A 23,422-nucleotide genomic window follows, 5' to 3' on the forward strand; every position below is an offset into this window, starting at 1 on the left:
CCATTTGCAGAAGCAGTTTATGACTGACTGTGCCTGGCATAGTCTCTGAGATGCAGTGTGTTAGTAGTGTGAAAGGTTGCTGTAAAGTTCCATTATTTCTTTTTGCAGAAAACCTGAAGTTCATAAAGAGCTCCTCTTTCTTAGTGGTATTCCTTTGTGTTTCCAGAACACTGATATATTGTAATCTTTCCCAGTTAAACTTTTAATGTGGCTGCTGAGGAGGATCATGAACAAAACTACTATTAATATATTTATTTCTTCAGACACAGTTGTTGGGGTTGTCTTATGTACCCTGCTCCAGGGAATAATAAAGTTGTGTCTAAAAGCTGGCTTGTCTTAAATCAGTTCAAATAGAAGAGAACTAACAGGTGACAACTGTTCTCTTGGCCAAAGTTCAGGGAGTTTCACATGCAGAGGTACAAAGCTGGAAAAAATACAGGCAGTATTTACACTGCTATCAGATATCCACACATGGAGAAGATTGGAGGCTTCGTTAAGGGCAGCAGTACAGAGAGGCTGAATCTATCCCACAGCTGGCATTATTTATTTTATTCTTTTTCCATTAAAATTATACAAGTGTAATACAGAATTCATCTAAAAACATTAGAAGAGCTATTCTTTACAGTTGCTGTTGGTATCACAGAGGACTGAATTGAAATCAGTAGCAAAGAAGAATGGAAGGCTGATAGTCAACAGTTCTCACTGGCCATCAATCTATGAAATAACGAAAAGGCAAATGTGGTTTTTTTAAACTTCTGCTTAGTATCTAACAGTTTTTTTACTCTAGTTGATTTCTTTCAGACCTTCATTCTATTATACCCATTGCTTAAATCCCAAGCAGCCTCTGTTTTTGACGTCTTGATTTAAGGAGAATTTCTCAAAAAACAGTTAATGATGACACATTTTATAAACTGACCTACTACTGTGCATTACTGACAAAGTAGCTTTGTATGTATCATTCTATTTTAAGTGACAGTCTAAAATTTATTGATAAAGTTAATACATTTATAACAAGGTGAATTTAGCAACTACCACTATATATCCCTTCTAGAATCATATGCTAATGAAAAAGATGCTCTAATAATTAGGGCCTAAGACTACTGAATACAACACCTTCCAATTAGCACTCTCCAGCTGGAATACTACCATTAACATTAAACAACAAAACCAAAACTGGGTATCAATTCACATAATAGAAACTAATTGATGAAGTTGGAGGGTGTGATTATTTGTGATTACTTTACAGTCATGCACTGAACGTAGGAGAACCCCAGTCAGTAGTTAATCTCTAGCTACCTCTTTGAAGATAATGAAATTGGCTTCCTACTGATGATTATTCATTAACAATTAATTCTTTCTTGGTGTTCTGCTTCATTTTCAGCTTCTCACCACAAACATGCAATGGAATAATTACAAGTGGAAATGAAAAAGCAATTAGTGGCAGATAATGCCAACATCTGATTAAAAAACAGTAGAAGAGATTAGCCATTAGGTAACTGCAACTTTGCTGCCTTCAGCAGGGAGATGTGAGTTACTCGGCTATATGACAGTTCAAACTGTGTTTCCCTTTTATTGCTTCCTTACATCATGGTCTGCCACATTAAATGCTCTCTTTTATTGTCAGGGGCATTGACTTGCTGTAAGTAATTTCTAAAGACTAAGTATGATTTGAGATGATTTGTCATTCTTCATGTTGAGACTCTCTGTCAAGAAAGAAGGGGAAAAGTACTTAAGCCAAGTTGTTTATTGTAGTTACCAGCAAATGCAATGGGGTTTTTTTTATTTGAGGGAGGATGATTGAAGTTTTGCTTAAGTGAAGTGCGTGGAGACAAAGATTCTGGAATTTAGGCTCCCCTCCTCTAGACAGTATTTTCTCTTAATCTAGAGACCACAATAACTATTTTCTGTTGTAGCAAATGATAGTTGTGTTTACTGTCACAAGCTTAGCTTGTTTTTGAAGCATGTACTGTGATGCTGCTGGGTCTGCATATCACCACCACAGAAACTGATAAATTTATACTATGATCTTTTAAAATTGTGAATGATTTACATCATGCAGTACCTACAATCCCATAATTACCAAACACTTGCTCAGCAAGAAATCCAACTAAACAAATAAATGCTTTGTAATAAATCTACAAAGTCTATGTGGGATCTGAGACCTGAATGTAGACCTCCCGCTGCATACACTAACCACAGGAACTGAAAGGCAGAGTCTCAGCCCTGTCTGGAATATCAGCCTGCGTTCTCACATTGCAAAACCTTCAGCACGGCAAGTTCCCATTTCCCAAACAGAGACCATGTGACTACTCTGGACTAAGTTTACAAAGAGCTGCTTTTCAAATGCTGATTAAGGAAATTACTTGCTATGACCTGATAATTTTTCAGTTGTGCTTTAGATGACAGAATTCACAAACAAGTGAATAAACAGAGCTGGCAGATGGGCACAACAATGTGTCAATGGTAGGGACCTCATTAACCCCTTGATCAGAAAATGATCAATAACATGGAACTACAGATTATTTTGGTTTTCAGTGTAGAGTTAACACAGCAGTCAGTGTTGTCATGGGCATATGGTCCACTGGATATTTTTCAAAACAACGAATTAGCAGAATATTAGTAGTTAATGTTGCTTACTTAGTTTGAGAGGCTGAATGTTTTGTTTTCAAAAAGTTGTTTCAAAAGGCTGAATGTTTTGATTGTCTATTGACTATAGATATTCAGAAATTTCTGTCAGAGGAATTGAAAATCACATCAAAATACATGGCAAAGAGTGTACTTCATGGTGTTTAAAGTTTTCATTGCTTACATTTTATTCCAAAAATGCATGATGCAGATGTGCTGAAATATTTCTCACAAACTCATGATTTGCAGTCTGAAAGTTCCTTCTCTTTCCTAAGGACAGTTAGAATGTGGTAAGAGGCCTTTCAGCCACTGCTACCATAGCAGATTCTGCATCATCTCTCATTTTGTAATTTTCCCTGCATTTTTTTAAAAAGTCAAGGCAAAATCTTTGAAAAGACATGCCTTCTGTCTTGACTTCCCTCTCTGTCCCTTATTTATTTACTTTGTTTGCTCCCTGTAGAAACTTTACTTTTACCATATTATTGGTTCTCGCAAACTTTTTCAGTTTTCTCCTTTGCTGTCTTATCCCTGCTCTTTTCATCATTGTTTCCTCTAGCAAGTGAAAGAATACTTTTATTTCACCTATTCTTGGTAAACCACTTATTTACAAAATGCTTATCCTCCTTTTCTACATCTCTAGGTTATAGTGTGAACTTTTCACATGCATTGCCTCACAATCTCTTGGGGACAATGGTTCTGAATTATTACAAAATTGCTCAGATTTTTTGAGGTACCTCTCCCGATCAGATCAGAGACATCATCCTATTATGCAGCTAATTTCTTGTCCTACACCTATTGCTGTGGAAAGTGGGCACCAGCATGAAAAACTTTCACAGCACTGAGCTTTTCTCTTTGTCTGTCAGCAGCCACAATAACACAATCCTATCAGTTACACAGACTTTCATCTGTCTCTATTACCCATGTATAAATGTGTTAAATATGTGAGATGAGTTAGAAATAAGCAGCAACATATTTCCCTGCAAAACAGCAGTGTTTTCAGTCCAGAGAAAGCTTCCATTTTACCTTCTGTTGATACTAACAGCAAATACCAACCTGCAAAACCCACAGTAAAGTACTCTAACCACATGTTTGGTTGGAGTATGAACTAATCAGACTAATCAGCCAAATGTCTCATGGGAGTAACTAAGGGTGTTTCTGTGCTTCTCCCACTTGGTAAACTTCTCATTTTGAGAAGACTTTCCCAGTATAGCTGAAAGAGATTGACAAATTCCATGTAAAATGTCAGGGGAATCCTGGTGGCATTGCACTGATGTGTGAAGATCTTTTTTAGCACAACCTCCATTCAGTTATAGATGAATGTTTTGAACTAAGTTTATAAATGTAGGGGGTTTTTTGTAAGAAAAAAATAATTTCTTTGGATTTCTTTTTTGCATGAGATTTTTTTCTCAGTTGACTTATCTCTTGAACCAAGGTTCTTCAGGCAGTGGTCAGAGATGTATCAATCACATTCAGATGTAAAAAAAGAGAAAGAAATTAATAGAAGTTCCAATGTTTGTTCCAGTTAGTTTTGATTGGCTGAATTTGTGCCCTAAGTACTAGAGTTGTGTTACTGACACTGGAAAAGTACTTTCAGGCCAAAAGTTTCTTCCTAAGGAGCTCTTGAATGTTTTATATTTTTATTTAAGATTTCAAATATAACATTTTTACCACAGAAGTAAAGCATTAAGCTAAAAATATGCTGCAGTAGTGATGTTTCATTTGCAATTGCCAGTAAGTCCTCTAGTACTAAATTACATTTGTTGATGCATTACCACATGTTGTATTGATTTCTCCTTCATTTTGTAATTAGCAACTCAAACTTGTATTAATGTAGAACATTTACACTGTAATCCTATGGTATTCAAGGTATTAAGTAGTTTAATGAATTAATTAAAAATAATCTTAGTAGTTGATAAAAACTCATTCACAGGCCTTTTCAAGCTTTGTGAGCTGAGTGCGTGACCCTGCATAGTCCCTTGGCATCAGCAGAACCAGTAACATGGTGTTTGCAGTACCTATATTGCAAGGCAGTATCAGATTCACTATGAGAATGCACGTTTCCTATACTGGCCTACCACCGTAAATCTATTTGTTCTTTATAGTACCAAACACATGTAGGGACAATCCTACGCATGGATAATCCCACATACCAGTTTGTCCCACATGTGACTGAACATTTGATTGATCTGATCATCACCATTTGAGTTTTATGAGTTGGGCTGCTGACCACTACAAGATTTGTAACCCATTTTAGATATGAAAACCTTTACAGCAGGCTCTGATCAGCCACCTTACAGGAAGTATGGTTAGGCCATAGGCAGATGACTGTCTCATTTCTGAAGTAACAGAAACACTACCTGACCTTTCTACTGCCTTGGGCAAGTCAAGATCTCTACCTAGCTACTGAATTTCTCTTGTCTTTCCTAAAAGGTTTTAGAAAGGAAGACCTACAGTTTGTTGAAAATAGAAGACTACTGCATGGAGTCAGGGGGTAGATGGTACATGGTGCTGACAAGTCTGTGGTTATTTTAAAGTACAGAGTTAATATCACACAGATGAAACCTGGACTACTACCCACCCACCAGCAGCAAGCTGTTAAATGTGAGAGTACCATCAATAAACATTGAAATATTCAGGAAAACAAGGGGTTTCAGTCTTGTTTCTTTGGCAAAAGATTATCCATCACATTCCCCCAAGAATTTTCTCATTATCTTCAGCCACTAGAGACTGTGCAACAAGTAATACCAATACTTTCCTTGTGTTCCCTTTTGCATCATGATCCGCAGATTTCATCTTCAGGAGTCTTACAGATGACATCTTTTGGGTCTAGTTCAAAGTCTATCTACATCTGTAGTTTTTATTATTCTCAGATTAAGGCCTTCTTACTTTGTGACAGTCGCAGCAGTCTGTTACTTTTACTTTTCTCCTACTGAGCACGGAGTGACATTTCAGAAAAGCAGAGTCAGACTGTCTGTTCCAATAAGTGCTTGCTGCTTTCTTCAGACTTTTCAGAGTGACCTCTCAGTCCATTGCTGCCACTAAAAAATAAGAAGGCATTGCCTCCCAGACAGCCACTCACTTATTGTCCGAAGTCATATTTGACTCTCACCTCCTACTAATTCTTCTCTTTAAATTGTGGCTGTAATGGTCTTCCTCTCCCTATGACTGAATTGTCAAACCATATTAGTCATCCTTCTGACTGCTCTGCTGACCTTTCCTTTACCTTCATGTTAGAAGCAAGCTTTTCTGTTTTGACTTCTAATCCTTAAAACATGAATTACAACTTAGATCTTTTTCAGCACACATAAGCAGAACAGGAAGAAATTCAGATTATTTAGAGAGAGATGACATGGTGAAGACTGGAAACAGCAGAAGAACAAAGTAAATGATTTGCATGCCACCTTAAAGCCACCATGACAAACTACTGGTCCTAACACTTATGTGTCAAAATGTTGTCTAAGAAAATCACTATAATCCGTGATACAATCATTTTACTGCTTGAAAGACTGCTACTGGCTTTGTGTGCTATATATTTTACTTATCTTGAAAGTTCATTCCAGATGTCTTTGGGCTAGAAAAGAAGCCCAGATAGAAAAATGTCTAAAATAATAAATAAAAATGCCAGCAAACAAAGTGCATTTAGATCCATGTTGTATCAGAATCAGTTTGTTTTACCGGCACAGCATTGTGATTTTGACATAAAGGAATATGTAAAGCCAGATAACCTTTTCTTTGTGTCTAATGTTAGGGACTCGTTAATTCATCGTTCTTGTGACTTACTGGTAGTTTAAGATGCATGTAATGTAACACAATTCAGTGGCAGCTCAAAGGACCAAGAAAGTGTCTATATGAAAGAGTGTGAAGGAACCCCTATCAGTGAGATGACACTCACTTAAAAAGGACTGTGAAAATAAATTATACTATATGTGTACAGAGGCTGCATATAAACTGAGTGGGAAGTGTTACAGAAATCAGTCACATATTTATAAAGGAATGGAACTGTTCATTACAGATGTAATTTTACCTTGTGCAGAAAGTACAACTCAAAACACTGTGTACTGATAAAGAAGTGTACATGTAACTGCCACATTAAGAATGTTAATCTGAAATTTAAAATATCCTTAGATACTCTGGTTAAAGTAATTTGCTGTTACTATCTCACAGCCTACTTAAGCTCCACAGACCTTTTTCCTTTTCTCACAAGACCTCATCTCCACTGAAGTGATGATTACCTTTTCTTCTATTAAAGATTCACTGTAGTTTCAAGGTTGGAAATCTAGCAATCACCACCTGAAATCCTCATATCCTCAGGTTAGTCTTGGAGTCGCATTTATAGTCAGTTTGACAAACCAAGACAGAAGAAAACAAACTTTTCTTGAAGCCCCAACTTTATTTCTCATCTCTAAAATGTTGCAGTAATAATGTAATATTTTTTATATTTTGACAATTTGAACTAGTCCTTCACAAAAAAGAACCAGATTTCAGCATCTATCCAGTTTGCTAACTGCCCCTCACAAAAACAAACAAACAAAATCAAACACAAAAAAACAAACCACAAACCACCCCCACCCTAAACCACAGCTCACAGTTCTGCAGCTCTGCGGAAGGGTAGGATGTAGGTACCTGTAGTACAAAAGGGAATGCAGTGCAGAGCTCTGTGTGCTGCATATGGTTTCTTTGCTGTACTTCTTCTCTTCCACCTCTCCCTCTGTACTTATTTCCACGGGATAGACACCTGCCTCTGCTTTTTTTACCGCTGAGATGTGGGTTATGCACAGCAAAACATGTTTTCTCATTTTTCTTCTTTACTGAATCCCAAGTGGACTTCTAGGGCAAAGTTTTCTCAGATGTTGGGTGGCAATGGAGATTGAAATGGTGATGTCTGGTCAGTAAAGAAGATTGAAACCTGTGACAGTTCTGTGAGTGGATATTCAGGCCCTCATTGTTCTCCTCCAAGAGAGAGAGAAAGGGTGTTATTTTGAGGTCCTGGGAAAACTGAGCGAGTTTTTAAAAGTAGGCACAAATGGTGAAAAAAAATATGAATTTTGTCAGTCTTTTGGTCCAGCATCTCCGGGCACTTCTGCTTGCATAGACTGATCTGCTGTATTTAGTTTACCAGCACTGAGCAGCACTGAGAGAGGCACTGACCTCAGCAGGGACAAATTTCTTAAATCCATACTTAGAAACATGAAAATGTTCCAAGTCTTGAAAAGTTCAAAGTCCCCACACTGCTCTTAAGTAAGACAGTGACAGAGCAAGCTCTTCCATATGATAAGATGGCAACGTCTACATCAAACACTTTAAACTCAGGTCTTCTGTGGAAATTAGTGTCACACAATTGGTGCTCATTTAGAAGCTGTGTGATCCATAGGCAATAACAAACCAAACTGAACTCCACCCAAAACCCCATCTATCACTCTAATATGCATGCTGGTGGAGAAGGTAACAAACCCAGTGTCTTTGATTTGTAAGCTTGTTTGGGTTAGCACCTACTTACTAATTGTTACAAGTAGCTATTATATGCAGAGAAGATGGAAACAGGTAGTGAACTGCCTCGAAGTTAAATTGAAGGGGGAAGGGATGACATTCATAGCTGAGATGTTTTCTAGATTTGCTGGTACAACAGTGTGAATGACAAGCAGGTAATACATAATGTTCCTTTTAGAAAATCTGAATTCTTCCAAAAGGGAAAACTTATCTTCTTTTATTGAAATAGTAGAGGAAGGACCATGTAGTTCTCTTTCATTTATATAGTGTGCGGTGATTGCTATTAAGTGAAATGATTGCACTGTATTCCTGAGCAGGCATTTTTCCTATGGGCTGAATTTTATTCTTCAGTACTTAAAGCACGTTACAAACAGAAAGTTGCCATTCACAGGGCCTTTCCACAGAGATCTACCCTTACCAGGCAGTCCCCAGCCCTTATGGTTGCAAGAGTTTCATACTTCTCTAGTGCAGTACTTGGCATTGTCCTTGAACTTCACAAGATTACTTTTGGCCCTTTAGTCTCTCTGGGCCCCTCTGAATACATCTCTGCTCTCAAGTATATTGACTAATTCTCTCTAAATCAGTGTCAGCTGAAAAGAACTTAAGTATCTTTAATGAAAAATAGAAATTTGACTTCTGTCCCTCTGCCACCCCAGTTATGACTCAGGTGCACAACTGAAGTCCACAAATATTTGTCCCTAGAAAGCTCTCAGTAGGCACTTGTGCCTCTGAAGATGTGCAGCTATCTTCTCCGTGAGTCTCTCCTGTACATACAGCTGGTTAGATGGTGGGAACAGCAGCCCCTGTGCCCACCAGCACAGAAGATGATGTTGGGTACAAGGCTTGAACAGGAGACTGCAGCTGAAGTGAACTGCCCCATTCACTTGAAAATGGCAGCAGTGTCTGAGAAGCAGCAGTTTCCATTTATGTAATAACTCAGACCTCGGTCAAAACGTGTTAAAAGATTTTGTTAGGGATTTGGATGATTTGCTTTCAAACTGTTTGGAATTTAGTTGATTTATTTTCATTTTCTTTCTGTCTAAGTTTAACTAGTCTTCCAGTGCAGCTCCATAACTATGAAAGCCAGTAACTAGTTTATCACTAGTCAGGCTCTGATACCAGTGAAATCAGTGTGGAACTTTTGGCCATGAAAGGATTACCACTCACACCTAACAGGAGCTCCGTGTATTATCTAGTGTATTATCTAGTTTAGCATTTGAAAGGAACCCACTCGAAGAGTAGAGTTTCCACTGTTACAGTGTGCTCAGTTTATACTCTGCAGATTCTAACTGTAAAAAAATAAACACAAAATTCCTTAACACAAGGAGGTGCCATCTAGAGTTTTCTAAAAAATGACATGGAATAATTCATATGCTAGCATACAATTTTTTTTCTTTTGCCTCTATACAGTCTCTACAAGTCAGGATACAGTAAGATGATATATTTTAAATTTATTTATTGACTCAGAATCTTGGGGTGAGGAGTGAAGCAAACACCTCTTACTATACAGAAAGTGAGATCCAGAACCTCATTAGAGCATATACATAATAGATTTGTTCATAGATTTGTTGTTTACCCTCAGAAGAAAGTGCTCAGCTTTTCCTGAGACTACAGAACAGTCTTCCAGACTATCTGTTTCTCTGGTATTCAGCTCCCGGACTTGTTTCTGATGAATACAGTTGGACTGTGAGAAGCTCCTCGTTAAAATCTAAAGTATCACACAAAGGTAGCATCTCAGCATCTGACTGAGTCTAAAAAGGTTGAAAATAAGCCAGGAGAATAACAGGAAGCAGTTCTAAAGCTCTAAATATTGATCTACTGAAAGCTTACCTTAATTCTCCCTACACTTACAGGAGACTGTGGTCCCATTCCTTCTTACTGTTTATTTTAAAGAACTTTTGTGGCCTACAAAAAACTCTTTGGTCATGGCAAGACACACATTTTTCCTATTTCTGCAAGCAAATGTGAGATTTCACAGCTCTTTTATTACATTACAAAAGTCCCCCCATGCTGTTCATCATGATCATGTAAACACAAGGCAATGAAGCTTACCAGGTTACCCAAGCACAGCTGAAGGAACAGAGTGTACTAAAAATACATGTATATACTCTATGGTTACATATGTGCATACAGATATTTTGTTGTTTTGCAAGATGGAAAAGAAAAATCTTTCCACCAAATGAAAACACTGAAAATTAAATGACAACAGCAGCAGATGTTAAAGCAAATAATCTAATTAAGATGATTTCATCAACCGTTTTAAAAAACATTTAAAAAGGCAGTATAATATTAAGTCACCAGAAGAAACGTTGATTATACTTGCATATACAGGCATAATAATACTACAGCTGAAGCTGCCCTTTCAAGCATGAAAACAAATGATACTTTCAAAACTGCTTATTTTTTTTTATCCAGCTGTGTTTCACATCCTGCTAAGGAAAAGTATACACATTAAAAAACTCTTAAGAACTGCAACCCACAGCCAGGAAATTACAATTAAAACCAACAGAAGTTTTGCCTGGGTCAAGACTGCAGAGTGACTTCCATGCAGCATGGAGAATAGCTTCATTCAGGCAGCAGGAAGAATTGTAATACCAATTTGCAAACATAGGGAACCTCATTTTCACTGCTATTCTTTGCTTGGTTGGGCCAAATTCTGTCTCAACGAAACCTGAATCAAAAGCCGGAATGAAGCCAGAACAGTACGAGTCTGCATTTTAAGACTGATGTTGACAGAAAATCAAAATCAAAAGGCAGAATTTTGTCCTGCTCCCTTAGAATAACGTTACTATAAACTACCTTTCCTTCCTCTTGTGTTTGCTCTTCCTTTCAGCTATATTGTAAAATGCAGTACTGCTTGTCATTCTTACTGTAAAACATTGAGTGTGGGAGAGGTGCATGGGTTGCCTCCTTACCACGACATCATGTATTTTCAGCTTCCCCTTTCACTGAGATTTATAATGAGGAACACACTTGACTTCATGTCACTTCTTGAATTTTTATTTCCAGCTCTGACCTTTTTTATTTTAAAATGGCTGCTGGATAGTAGATATTTGTTTAAAAAAAGAAGTGTAATATATAACTAATCCTTTCTATTCTTCATGAGATCTAGTTTGTGCTGGAATTCATTCTGGGTAGTTTCATTTCTGAAAGGTCTCTGGTTCCTCTTGTTTTCTTTGCTTGTAATAATTGTTTCTGTAGGAATGTATTTTTACTACCTCTATAGTGGTCTGCAAAAGCACATTATGTTTTAGAAGAAAAGAAAGAAAAATTTTATTGTGAATGTTACATTAGAGGGTAATAATTCTCTGTGTTGTCTATTTCTTTTAACCCATCTTCATGCCTGCTTGTTAGTTTTCCTTTTATTTAAATCCTCCTTCCTCAAAGCATTACAGCTTCATCTCTTTGGGGGAACATGGGTCTTTCTATCACTAGTGTCATTCCTAAAGATTTCAGAAGGAGGTTTTTCCTTCTCATCTTGGCTCCAGTGATAGACTACTGGTATAGAAGACTTTTTTTTTCCTTTGAAGAGTAGTGAGTCACAGTATGAGCAAGTAAACAGGCTCTTCCTAACAGCCTCTGCAGGTGGTAGATTACAAGCAGTGCTGGGGAAGCAGAGCAGGGACAGAATTAACGTAACTAGCTGGGACAATGAAAGAAGTGCAATGCTTAGTGCAATAAAGTGAGGCTTCAAGAACAGAACTTTTTTGCAGATGAAATCCTTGACCATAAAATTTCTCTGTAAGAAGCTCAACTGAGCTTCACAACTGTTGTGCCACATGGTCAGGGCTCACTTTCATGTTTTTGAATGAATGTTTTCAAGATGGAAAAAAACCCATATTGGGAAAGTTTATATTTATCCCTCTTCCTTCCTGAATAATTTTGGAAGCAAATCCATTAAGCAGTAATAAACCTTGACTGAAAAGACTCTAAAATGGTGTTGCGACAGTGGATGCCACTAGTAGTGGATACTACTATCAATTATTTTCAGAGGTTACCTCAGCAACGATGTGGAAAAAACAAGCAGACTCTTACAACATTAATGCTCAAGTGAAATGTTTCCTCTTTTACCAACAAATAGTTTCTTTGACACTCTCATGTTCACTGACACTACATCTTAAGAGCCTGAAGGTAATCACTAAAATCACAAGGACAAGCAAACTTGAAAACCTACTGTAAATCAGAAAACCTTATAGAGGCAAATTCTCAGAGCAACGGCATCTTTTGGTGAGGTGATCAGATTTTTCCAGAGAAAGCAAATTGTAAAACTACTCTTATTTTCATCAACAGGGGAGTGGAACCTTCAGTAAACTCTTCTGGTGCTGAGAATGACAGGGATATTATAATTTGTATTAAATACTTGAATTGGTGTTTAAGGCTGCCATTGTTCCAGTCACCACAAAAAAGTATCAATAAATAGTTGTTTTGTCATTACAAACCAACAGGTTGATAAAGGGTTGAGATATACTATTTCCTTCAAAATACATCAGAGGAATACCTGAATATTCAAATAGTCGAAGTCAATTTATTTGAAACAGTGACATCAAAAGTACTAAATATTTATACCAGATGGAGGGAAAGAAATTGTGACCGGAGGCTTGAGCATGATAGATGTGTCATGGCAGACTGTCACAGCTGTAAGGTAGAGCTTCTTTTTTGACTAACTGCTCCCTTGCCTTTTTCAGTTGATTAATGAAAGCTAGTCTACAGTAGAAAAATGTGAGAGCCAGGCACTGTGCCTGCCATCTATGGTGAGTGGATATTGTGGTATGTTGGTACACAGCAGTGGTGGATGGCTTCTTACAGAGAGGGAGAACCCTTGTCTAGAAGTGATTCTTGGGATGTTGATATGGGAATTTCCTAGCTTGGGAGGAAAGTTAAACTTTTTATGTACTACCTTATGAAAGTATGTTAGCAACTTCCCTAGCTGCAGTTGATTTGTTTCAGCAAAGAAAAATTCAGCTGCAACTATTGGAATTGAAATGTTGGTGAAACGTTAATTTTCAGATAGGCAGAATTTTTCTTTCTTCTTCACATGGACATATAAACCAAGCCATGTCATTTATACTAAAACTCAAAATGTTCATTAGAAAACCCAATGTTTTCATCCAAAAATTATGTATGTATTTTTTAAACTAACCCCCACACCTCCTACAGAAAAAATTAATTAGTCCTATGTCTTCATTAGACAGACATTGTCCTGTTAATTTTGAGCTAATGTCGTTAAGCTGGACTTTACTAACCCTTGTTTAAATGGGTTATGAGGTCACATCTCAAAAATGAAACTGGTTAAAATTACTAAAATCTTTGCATTATTAGCATATTTCTCACACAAAGTGGCCTATAAACCCCCAAACTGTCTCACAGCTAGTTGAAACAAGCCATCCTTGTACAGATTTGAATAACCCAGCAAAGCAGAACTGTTGTAGCATAACCTTTAGTGCTGGTCTGAAAGCTGAGAGGGTGAAACTTGTCCCCTGCGCTCGGTTCTTCACAAGTGTCTTCAGAAAGTGACTTTTCATAGACTTTTGATTGTATGTCAGCTTGATCGCAGAACAAGTCTACTCATGAATTTACAGCTAGAAATAGGAATGTCATCATTAATTGCAGCATCTCCATGACTGGGTTGGACAGTAGCTGGGCAGTGTCTTTGGTGGGTCCTACAGTACTTGGAGTTTATGCTCCATTGAAAACTTGAAGCTGAGCACAAAATGAGGGCAAGACATTGGAAAAGGAAAAGCTGATCTGGGAAGTGGAGAGATAATGTATTAAACCTCCTTTTTTATTTAGTGTTGAAGAAGGTGTTTGTGGTTTGTGGTGAGAAGTGTTTTAGGGTTGTGTGCACATTTAGCAATGTTTTTTTCTCTGTATGAACACATGTGACAGTTAAAGCCTTTTGTATTTGTTGCAACAGAGGTAGGAAGGCATAAGGCCTTACAATTTCCTCTCCTGTAGAGCTTGCTTTTGTGTATTTTTTCCTAATGGAGGCACTGGAATGGGGATAGTCTGCAGTAAAGACACAAGGCATTACTGCAAAGGTCAAAAGAAAGTCTGTTTTCCTCTTTGGGTCTGGACTTGCAAAACTAGAAAACCAAGACAATCTGCATTACATATTTAAGACAATTTAAGATAAAATATGCTTATTTGCATATTTTACCTTTTTCTCACTCCTTTCTTTCCTACCTATCCCTTTTAACTCAAAGAAACCCATAAGCTGTGGAGTAAAATCTGCATGTCCATAGCCAGCTGGCCATCCCAAGCACTCTAGGACCTAACGAGGGGTGACTAACGTGTGGGAGGCAGGGAAGAGATGCTGACCCTTTTTGCAGACTTTGGCATTCGTAGAGGTAGCAGATACTGAGCAACGGAGCCTTAGCAGGCTCAGAATTAGAACTGGATGAATAAGGTTCAAAAGTTTCCCCAAACATCACAGGAATCAGCCATGTCCTTCTCCTTGAAATTGTAAGAAATTCCATAAGACTTGTATAAATATCAGCAGAAAGTCTGCTTCAGGTTGAATTTCACAGTATATGCTCAAGTTCTCATCCACAGAGATAAAAAAAATATTAATATTTCTTAAACTACACTATTCTCAAACTAAATCAAGAACCTTCATTCACTATTTTTGTGGACCACAGCAACTGGACAATAGTCTTTAAGACTTAACAAACTCATAAACTTTCAATCTAACTCAGATTCGGTCTCTCTCTTTGCAGTTTGACATATTAAAACTCAAAATATTCTCACTGAAATTCTAAGATGAAAGTGATGTCTGGTAAATTGGCTTCTTGTGGAAGAAGTAGAGCTTGAAATAAAAATTTCTGTGGAATTCACCTAGAAATGAAATTATCTTCCCTGGGTATAAAACTCTTGTTTACTACTTCAAGTGCACACTTAATTTGTTTTGTTGTCTCTAGCACAAGAAATACATAGCAACAAAACAAAACAACCCATGCCTCTGTAAAGCTCAAGGAAAAAACATTTCATCAAACATAAATCTTTTCAAAACAAGTAGCTCTACAAAATATACACCTCCCTCTAGTGAGAATGTGGGAGAAGAAAGCAAACTGAGAGGCATTATACACATCATTGAATGTTTTCTGACAGGTGACTTCTAAGGAAATAATTGAAGAAACCTGTACAGACTATGGTTTTGGGGTCCACAATGTACTATTTGAAAGCATCTGTTTAATAGGTTTAAGTAATGAATAAGTTTGCGTAAACCATATGACAAAAAGTGGCTAAAATAGTCTATATAAGTGAAAAATCATTCATTTAGCAACTTGTAAAAACTGGTCATACTTTGGATTCTTGTTGAATCTTCCTGGCTTATACATGTGCATAAGAGCCTAACACAAATTGTCTTTATAGTGTTGAGCACAACTTACAATGGGTTCAGGAAATTCAACACATGAGAAAAATATTAATCAAAACCAGTTTTAGTCATGTTCAGACTCAAAAGCCAGAGCTGCTTTGTTAAAATTGAGAAACTTATTCAAATGCACACTGAACCTTGTGTGTCTTCCTCGAGTTTCAGTGGATGAGTAATTTCACTTTACCACAACTGCCCTGAACAGGGAAGATTTCAGTCTTGTTCTTTATAATGCAATAGTAATGTAAACTAATCCTGCCACAAAAAAATTAGCACTACTGAGAAGAGCTGTTTGACAGCTGCAGACCATTACATCCATTGACTCATTTTTGAGAGTTTGTGACCTCTCAGAGTGCTAAACTCCAGACATAGTACAGTGCTTCCTAACAAGGGTGTTAGTAGATCAACTACAACCTCAGCAAGATTCAGCTTACACGATTTTTTCAAAACTTTCCAAAACCAGAGAAAAAAGTTAGTCAGTTATGTCCAGCATGGAAATAATAGGCATAGTTTACACCTCAGAAGCCATTTCTTGAAGTTATTGTTAAAAAAATCCTATTTCTTCCAAGGTATTCTTGCTTTCCTTTTTCTATGACCTCCAAATGCCCCGTTTCCCTCAGCAGAGAGTTACTCAATTTGTCTTTGCAATACTGGTATCAATTATCTCAACTTGAAACACTTGAAACACACTGTACTTATTCAAGATGCAATCAAAAAAAAAATCAGATAAATAAAAAGCCTCAAGTTGTGGCTGGAGATAAGTTCTGCTGTCATAGGACAGAAGTTGACTTTATTTATTACACTAAATCAAAAGCCATTTCCAAGGTGGTACTGTGCTCTCCAAAGTGCAGTTGCAGAGTGGGAGATGATCACTGGCATGCATGCTCTGCTCTGGAAGGAAGAGAAGCTGAGAGGGCTTCTTTGTCTTATCCTTTAGGTCATTGCCACAAGGTAGAATCAGATAAGTTTATGGCACAAGGTAGGCACCAAATACCAAGACAGTGACAGCACAGCATTAGAGACAGAAATAAAACTGTGGGTTGTCCTAAATCACCGTGAATATTTCATACCAGCTATTTCTTCTTCAGGAAGACATTACACCTCTGTGTGGCTAAGGTATCCAGCTAACTCAGCTTCACACAGCTACTACCAGTTAAGTCTTTTACATTAACATGAAATTCTGGCCACATTTTACACTTACATTCCACAGGGGCCTCAAGGCACAAAAACATTAGATCTACAGAAGTTGTCCACAACCTCTTGACTCTCTTGACCCTTTTTCTACCATTTCAACTGCCTAGCAGCTCTGATGTGCTCCTTCTTACCAGGATTTCAGGGAAGGAACAGGCAACTTCTAACCTTGATGGCCAAGGGATTTATCCCACCATACCAGCTACAGCAGATCGTGAGCTAAGGAGCTGCTCCTCATACCTCTTACACCATGTACTCTTTGGGTGGATATCACACACCCTCTTATTTTGATCCTTGCTGCAGCCATCAACATGATTGCTCAGCATGTTTGAGGAAGTTGCTGGGGAGCTTATGAGTAATTTCCTTTACTGATGTTTAGGGTTGTTTGTCAGCCTGAATTTATACTCTGCTGAATGTCGTGGGCACAAAGCTGCCATAAGCAGAAGAGCATGTATCTGCAGTTGGTAGACACAACAGGTTTAGATCACACAGATCAACAAATTCCCAGCTGGACTGGGTCGCTGATTGTATGGAACTGCTGCAGAATCTCATGACGTGCACATTTAAGTATGTCCAGTCCTTGTTAGCACTACTCTATCTTGATGCCTTTGTGGGGTTCAAAAACCTCTCATTTTCCTCTAACTTATTTTGCCAAACTAGAAACATTTTATCAAACTGACAGCGTGAAATGGTAGATTTAAATCTTTGCATTAATTAAGAAGCCAAAGAGCAGAATTTGTGTCTACTTAATTTTGACAGAGCCCTGGTTTGAGCTTTGAATGGTATAAACAAAACCAATTACTGAGAATGTGGTAATGAGGCAATTATTTTTTGCCGTAAACTTTGAACGGCAAAAAGTAAAAACCATTGGTCTTAACCAATCAATAGTTGTGTGATAATCCACATACTACCTGCACATAAAAAAAAGGTTTTAAGATTTGTTTAAGTACAAAAAACACTGGTTTTCATTTCATGTTACTTTTTGAAACAGACTTTACCAAACATGTACTTGCAGTACATTTTGTTTCCAACATAGTAGTAAGAGAAAAAAACAACCATTGTAGCAGGACTTTTATCAAAAGTTGCTTTGGCTTTCATGGTCTATATTATTTTAGAACTGTGTCTCTTTGCTGCCTTCTTAAAGCATCATTTTAGGAGTATTTACTTTTTTTATAATTAGATATAAAATAGAAACCAAATTGAAGTGGAGCAGTGTTTCCCAGAAATAAGTGCCAGAGAAATAAGTGCAGTGGGATTGCTGTCTTATGCAGTTGAAACATGACAATGTGGTTCTTTCTTCCCCTTCACTGCACCACTCAGAGTCAAAGTTTATACTCCTTTAAGACTGGATTTTGTTTGCTCACCTTGAAGAGAATTTATTTTCGTAGGAATTTATTTGGAATTTAATTATTTATGGGAGGGAATATGTTAATTTGTTTTCCAAGAAGATATATTACAGACTTCAACTGGCTGCCTAGAGATATTTTACAATCCTTTCATCAATTTTTTTTTTGGAGACAAAGCTTGCTTTATTCTCCAGGCAATAGTGGTTGCTTCATAATTTATTTTTGTAGGAGGGAAGGTGTTTGAGAGTTTCCTCCTTGGATGGTAGCATTAAAATTTTTAAGTTGTGTGACTTCGTGACTTTTGGACCCAGTTAAGATCAATTATGGTCACAGAGGGATCAAAGTGATACAGTGCCCCAGGACAAAAGAGGCAGATTCCAACTGGGGAGCTCTTGCGTTTACATGGCAGTTGTGGCAAACACAAGGAAAATCTGCTGATGTGCTGCACTGACTGGCTTTTGTGAACTGTTTGCTAAGTCATCTGTCTGCTTCGGTCTGCAAACACTGAAGTTGCACAGGGAAGATAAAATTAGCAGCATCTCCATAAAACACCGTTCACTGCACCACAGAGGGTTTCATTTTCCTGCAACTCAACTTTCACAGGCGTTGATAACATTGACTGTTAGTGGTCGACAGTGATATCACTCCTAATTTGGGGAAACTGGGAGCTGTGTCAGATGAGTGCCAAACCATATGTCTCAGGGCGAAGAAATGAAGAATTTAACTATATTGCATTCAAGAAGAGCCACGTGAGTTTTGGGTTCTCCCCATCCCACTATCTTTGTCTGCCAGGCTCCCATAGGTGGAGTTCACACCTAAAGACTATGTGTGTGCTTTCCAGTCTTCAAACAAGCAAACAAGAAGACACAAATTATTGCTGAAGACCTCAGTCTGCTTGTTCTCCACTGTGTCTCCCATGTGAACGAAGACAGTCCTATCTCAAAACTACCAGATTCACTGGATGTGAAACAAGGGTGGGCAGCCTGTATGCAGTGCGCTCTTGCTGCAGTGTCCTTTGCCTTGGGTGGGTGTTTGTGGCTTCCCAGCAAGATTCCCACTCGAGAGGAGATCACAAGCCAGAGAGGAGTTTTCCCCACCTCTCTGTATACTCTCCAGCCCTGGAGGAAAGGGTGCAATCTCCTCCCCAAGCTGAAGGTAATCCCTGATGTGAAACTGAGGTAGGAAAAGCCTTGCCCTGGTATAAAATATAGCTGAGCTCGGTGAGGTGGACGTGCCAGTCCTCTTTTCTCTTGCCCCTAGGTGCTCTACCAGCAGAGAATGGCAGTGGCTACTCCGGGGGATCCAATCCTTTGAGGTTTCTGAGGAATCCCCCGTGGCTGGGACTTGGGCTCAGCGCTGTGAGCCTGTGTGTGGGCTGCTTGCAGCCTCAAGTGCTGACAATGGCACTGGGAGCACCCCACGTGCAGAGTCACTGTGAGCCCTTTTGCATGCTCTGGAGAACTCACTGGCAGCCCCCTGAGAGTGGTCAATGGGAGATGTACAACATTCCAACAGCACCAGAAGAACCCTCAAAAGTGTTTCTGTGGATTTAATCATTGAGGATTTGGTCTGAGTCCTATGTGAGTCCACAAATGTCCTAGTACAAAACAGTCCCTTATGACTGTTGGACTCAGTGATCCTTGTGGGTCCCTTCCAGCTCAGCATATTCTGTGATTCTGTGACCACTGGATCCCCCCAGAGCAAAGGGAAGTTCTGTGATACAGCACAAGCCAGTGGCTGATTCCACTTTTAATCATACATTATACATAATATATAAAACAGATTTTTAAAATTAAGTAAAACATATTTATAAAGTTACAAATAATCTACACACACATATATGTAGACATACAATTACACATATTGTATCTACTTAGAGAAATTAATTCAAGAAGTTACTGTAGAAAGCCATCCTATGGGAATCAGCCTGGCATTTTTCACTTTATCATTCAGAGGTAAATTCATATGAGCTTAACATCCCTTATCAGGCACTAACCCTTTTCACAGCTTGCTAAGGGTTGAGGATATTGACAGAATAGTTTGATACCCCACAAGAAGTCACACAAAGTTTCTGATAATGACATTATGCTGAGGAAAAGGGGGCTTAAGATTTTCTTTGAGGGACTGTAGTTCAGGGGACTAGAAATGTGCATCCTAGGCCAGAGGCACATGTGTATTAGCACGAAAGTGTGAAGCACTCACAGGAAAGAACAAAGAGCTGTTGTCATTTAACCTGATTACAAATCAGGGGTATGCTATTCTTTAGCCTACTTTTTTAAAGAGGCTAAAAATACAGACGGCTGGATTATGCTCCCTACTCTCTGCTCCCCTCACCCTGCAGGAGAAGGGGTCTGAAGCCTCACTCTTTGCACAGCCCATGTGAGGGCTGTCGCCAGCATCTCCCCCCTGCTTGTGAGAGCACAGAGCCTGGGGCAGTTGCCCGTTTGTACCAGTGGTGTGAAGGATTAGAGCAGATGGAAAGGGATGATACAGCGGTTAGCAAGAAGGACATAACACCTCATCAGGCTTTCCAGCTGCTGATTGTACCCAGCCCAGCTAGACAAATCGAGTAACCTCTGAAATTGAAAATACTGAGTTATCCCATGAGCTGCCAACCCCATTTGAACAAGCTATGCTATTTAAATTTAAGTGTGAACTGTAGAATATCTCATGAAGTTAGAAGCGTTGCTTTAATATTAACATATATGTTAGAGGGACATTTTTAGGATTTTTGGAAGGGGATGTTGTTTGGAGGTTGGTGTGAATACATATCTCATTTAAGAACTTCTCAACAGAGCTTCAGAATGCTCAACTACCATCTCACCATTTTTGAAACATCTAAAGTTTTAATTTTAAAATGAAATCTTTAAGGTATTTCAATCCCACTCTCCCTCCATTCCGACTCCAGTCACTCAGATTTCATTGTTGATTCAAATGCTGAAAATCTTCTGCTAGATAAAATGCCGTCTAATCTGGCCAGTGCTATTTACGAGCTAAAATTCAGGCATGGAAACTCGGCTTTGAAAAAGATCAGCTTTTCAAGACATGGTAATGGTTTACATAGATAATATACACACTATTAGATATAATAAAATAAAGATAATTCAATATAAAGGTTATTCTTGTTCTTACATGCTAAAGGTCTAGGATTTATCTTTTTTGACTGTGATGAACATCTTCAGGTTGAAGTACCTGTAGTAAAAAATGCACACAAAAAACTGCGTAAAATTTTAAATCCTAAAACAGGCAGAAAGTTGAAAACAAACAATACATATATGACTTGGTTTCATTTGGGGAGCTGTAAAAGTCAGATATAAACTCCAATATTCCATGACATATCACAGGTTCAGAGTTTACAGCTGTGGCCCCAGCAGCACTTTTTGTTAATCCCACTCCAACTTTATCAATAATTCTGTCTGAACTACATGTACAAGTGCAAGATTCTTTGAAGTCTGGAGACAAAATTCAGCCAAATTGTCTCTGGGCAAATTTCTGTCAACACAAAGCCCTGTGGAACTGATTTAAAGTCAATAGGAGCTTTTAATGAACAAGAGAATTGGAGTGGCAGGGGGCACACAGGAGCAGTCTGCGCCCCCCTTGTTCCTCATTTCATGCTACACAATACTGGGTTTGTGCAGTGGGCAGGAAGGAAAAGAAATGGCTTACAAAGAACAACCACCATAGTGAGGGGTGACAAAAAAGGAAGAGTGAGAAAACTGCTTGTCCAACTCCTATTTTGGATAACACCAAAACACGAGAACAGAATGCTGGGCTAGAGCAGCATCCATTGTATGTATCAGCAGCCTGATGCAAACTTCAATATTTGCCATTAGTGGATGTTAACATAAGTATATGAAAGAGGCATGTACTTAAGGCAGCTTCACAGAGGTGAAGTGAGAATAAGCAAAATAGTCCACCAATTTCACTGCTAAATATATTGAGCAGAATATTGCAAATGCTGCTGACTTCTTCAGGCAGGCTGAATCGTAATTACATCTTTGCTTTCTCTGAGCTTCTGTTTGTGTTTCTCTTCTGTCACAACTGAAACTGAGCTAATAGTGCTGCTGCAGACTGGGGAGGACACTGTGTCTGCAATAGAAGGAGTGATGGTGATACAATAGCCTGGAATTCCTCATGCAAAGAGTTGAGCATGTCATACACTGTACATGGCAGGGAGACAACTTCATCTATCACACAGTTACCTCTAGGGTAGAAGAGCAGAGCCATTTAAAGGGATATAACACTACCCAATGACTCAGGACAAAAAGCAAATATTATTTACAAAACTGAAATTATGCAAGAACTGTTAGGTGTGTAACGGTTTACAATTTCATTCTGCTTCCACTAAAGTCAGTTTGACTATTTCAACATGGGCAGAATTAGGCCTGCTGTAATTTCTCAATGAAATTTTGATTAACGTAATATCATACTGATAACAAAGACTGCTACAGGAGCAGTAGAGACCAAAAGCTGACAAGATCTTGGAATGGAAAGTTCTTCCTACCAGCCCTTGCTGAGAGGCAGCCATGGGGTGTGAGTCCAGTATGTTGGATTCACCACAACTCACTCTGTGACATGTTTCCTGGGAATTCGCCTATCCAAGTACTGATTAGGCCTGACCTTTCCTGACATCTGAAATCAATCAAGAAGGAAACTAAACGGTACTAGACTAAGACAACTGTTTAAGCATGCAAATTTGTAGAGATTTGATGTACCTCAGGAAAAAAGAACTACTCCTTGACAACTGGCCTGAAGTTTGTAAGTTTTAAAGCTATTATTTCCTGGATGCACTTACAGAGTGATCAGTAAACTCAGAATTACAGCTGAAAATTCTGTGATGAAGCCTTGATGAAAAAGATACACTTTCCTCCAAAGATACTGAGTCATTGAAACTAAAATGACCCTGCTAGACAGGGTCATTTTCCATGGATTAGACAGAGTATATATTTGTTCAGAACAATTCAAGCTCAAGCCTCAAACAGAATCAGAAAAGGATTTCAACTTGGTATTTTCCCATAGGTATGTGTACAGCTACTAATTACTTGCCTCTATATCTTATTGAGTTAAGTAAGTCTTAAGCTGTTCCATTCAAGCAATTTTTCAGCACTCTGAGTTGAAAACTTTTTGAGATATCTGTCAACCAATGCCACTTTTCAAAATTTTCCTTTAAATCTTCTTTTGTCTCAACGACTGCAAGAAAATTTGAGAGCAGGCAATCAGGTTGTTTCCTGTGCCCTGGACTGGCATACTGACCAATGCTGTCAGTTTGAAACTATACAAAAGGAGATATCTGGCTCCTTAGGGGCAGATGGATTTGTTGCTAGCTATTTGTGGATAGAGGGGTTCCTGGCCCATGTTGACTTGCAAACATATTAGCAGGACAACCACACTTAAGTAGGTA

At 38.4% G+C, this 23,422-nt stretch overlaps 1 long non-coding RNA gene across 1 annotated transcript in view; it reads right to left on the reverse strand.

The window, feature by feature from the left end:
- Positions 1 to 4,042: 4,042 nt before the first annotated feature.
- The window catches only part of LOC116789797, a 28,655-nt gene continuing 9,275 nt past the window's right edge, over positions 4,043 to 23,422 (reverse strand). The window contains exons 2-4 of the long non-coding RNA XR_004358158.1: positions 21,154 to 21,213; positions 7,249 to 7,575; positions 4,043 to 4,060 (exon numbers count right to left, since the gene is read on the reverse strand). This is a non-coding gene — a long non-coding RNA (uncharacterized LOC116789797). The remainder of the gene's footprint in view (positions 4,061 to 7,248; positions 7,576 to 21,153; positions 21,214 to 23,422) is intronic.

Source organism: Chiroxiphia lanceolata, chromosome 7, assembly GCF_009829145.1.
Source record: "Chiroxiphia lanceolata isolate bChiLan1 chromosome 7, bChiLan1.pri, whole genome shotgun sequence".
NCBI lineage: Eukaryota > Metazoa > Chordata > Aves > Passeriformes > Pipridae > Chiroxiphia > Chiroxiphia lanceolata.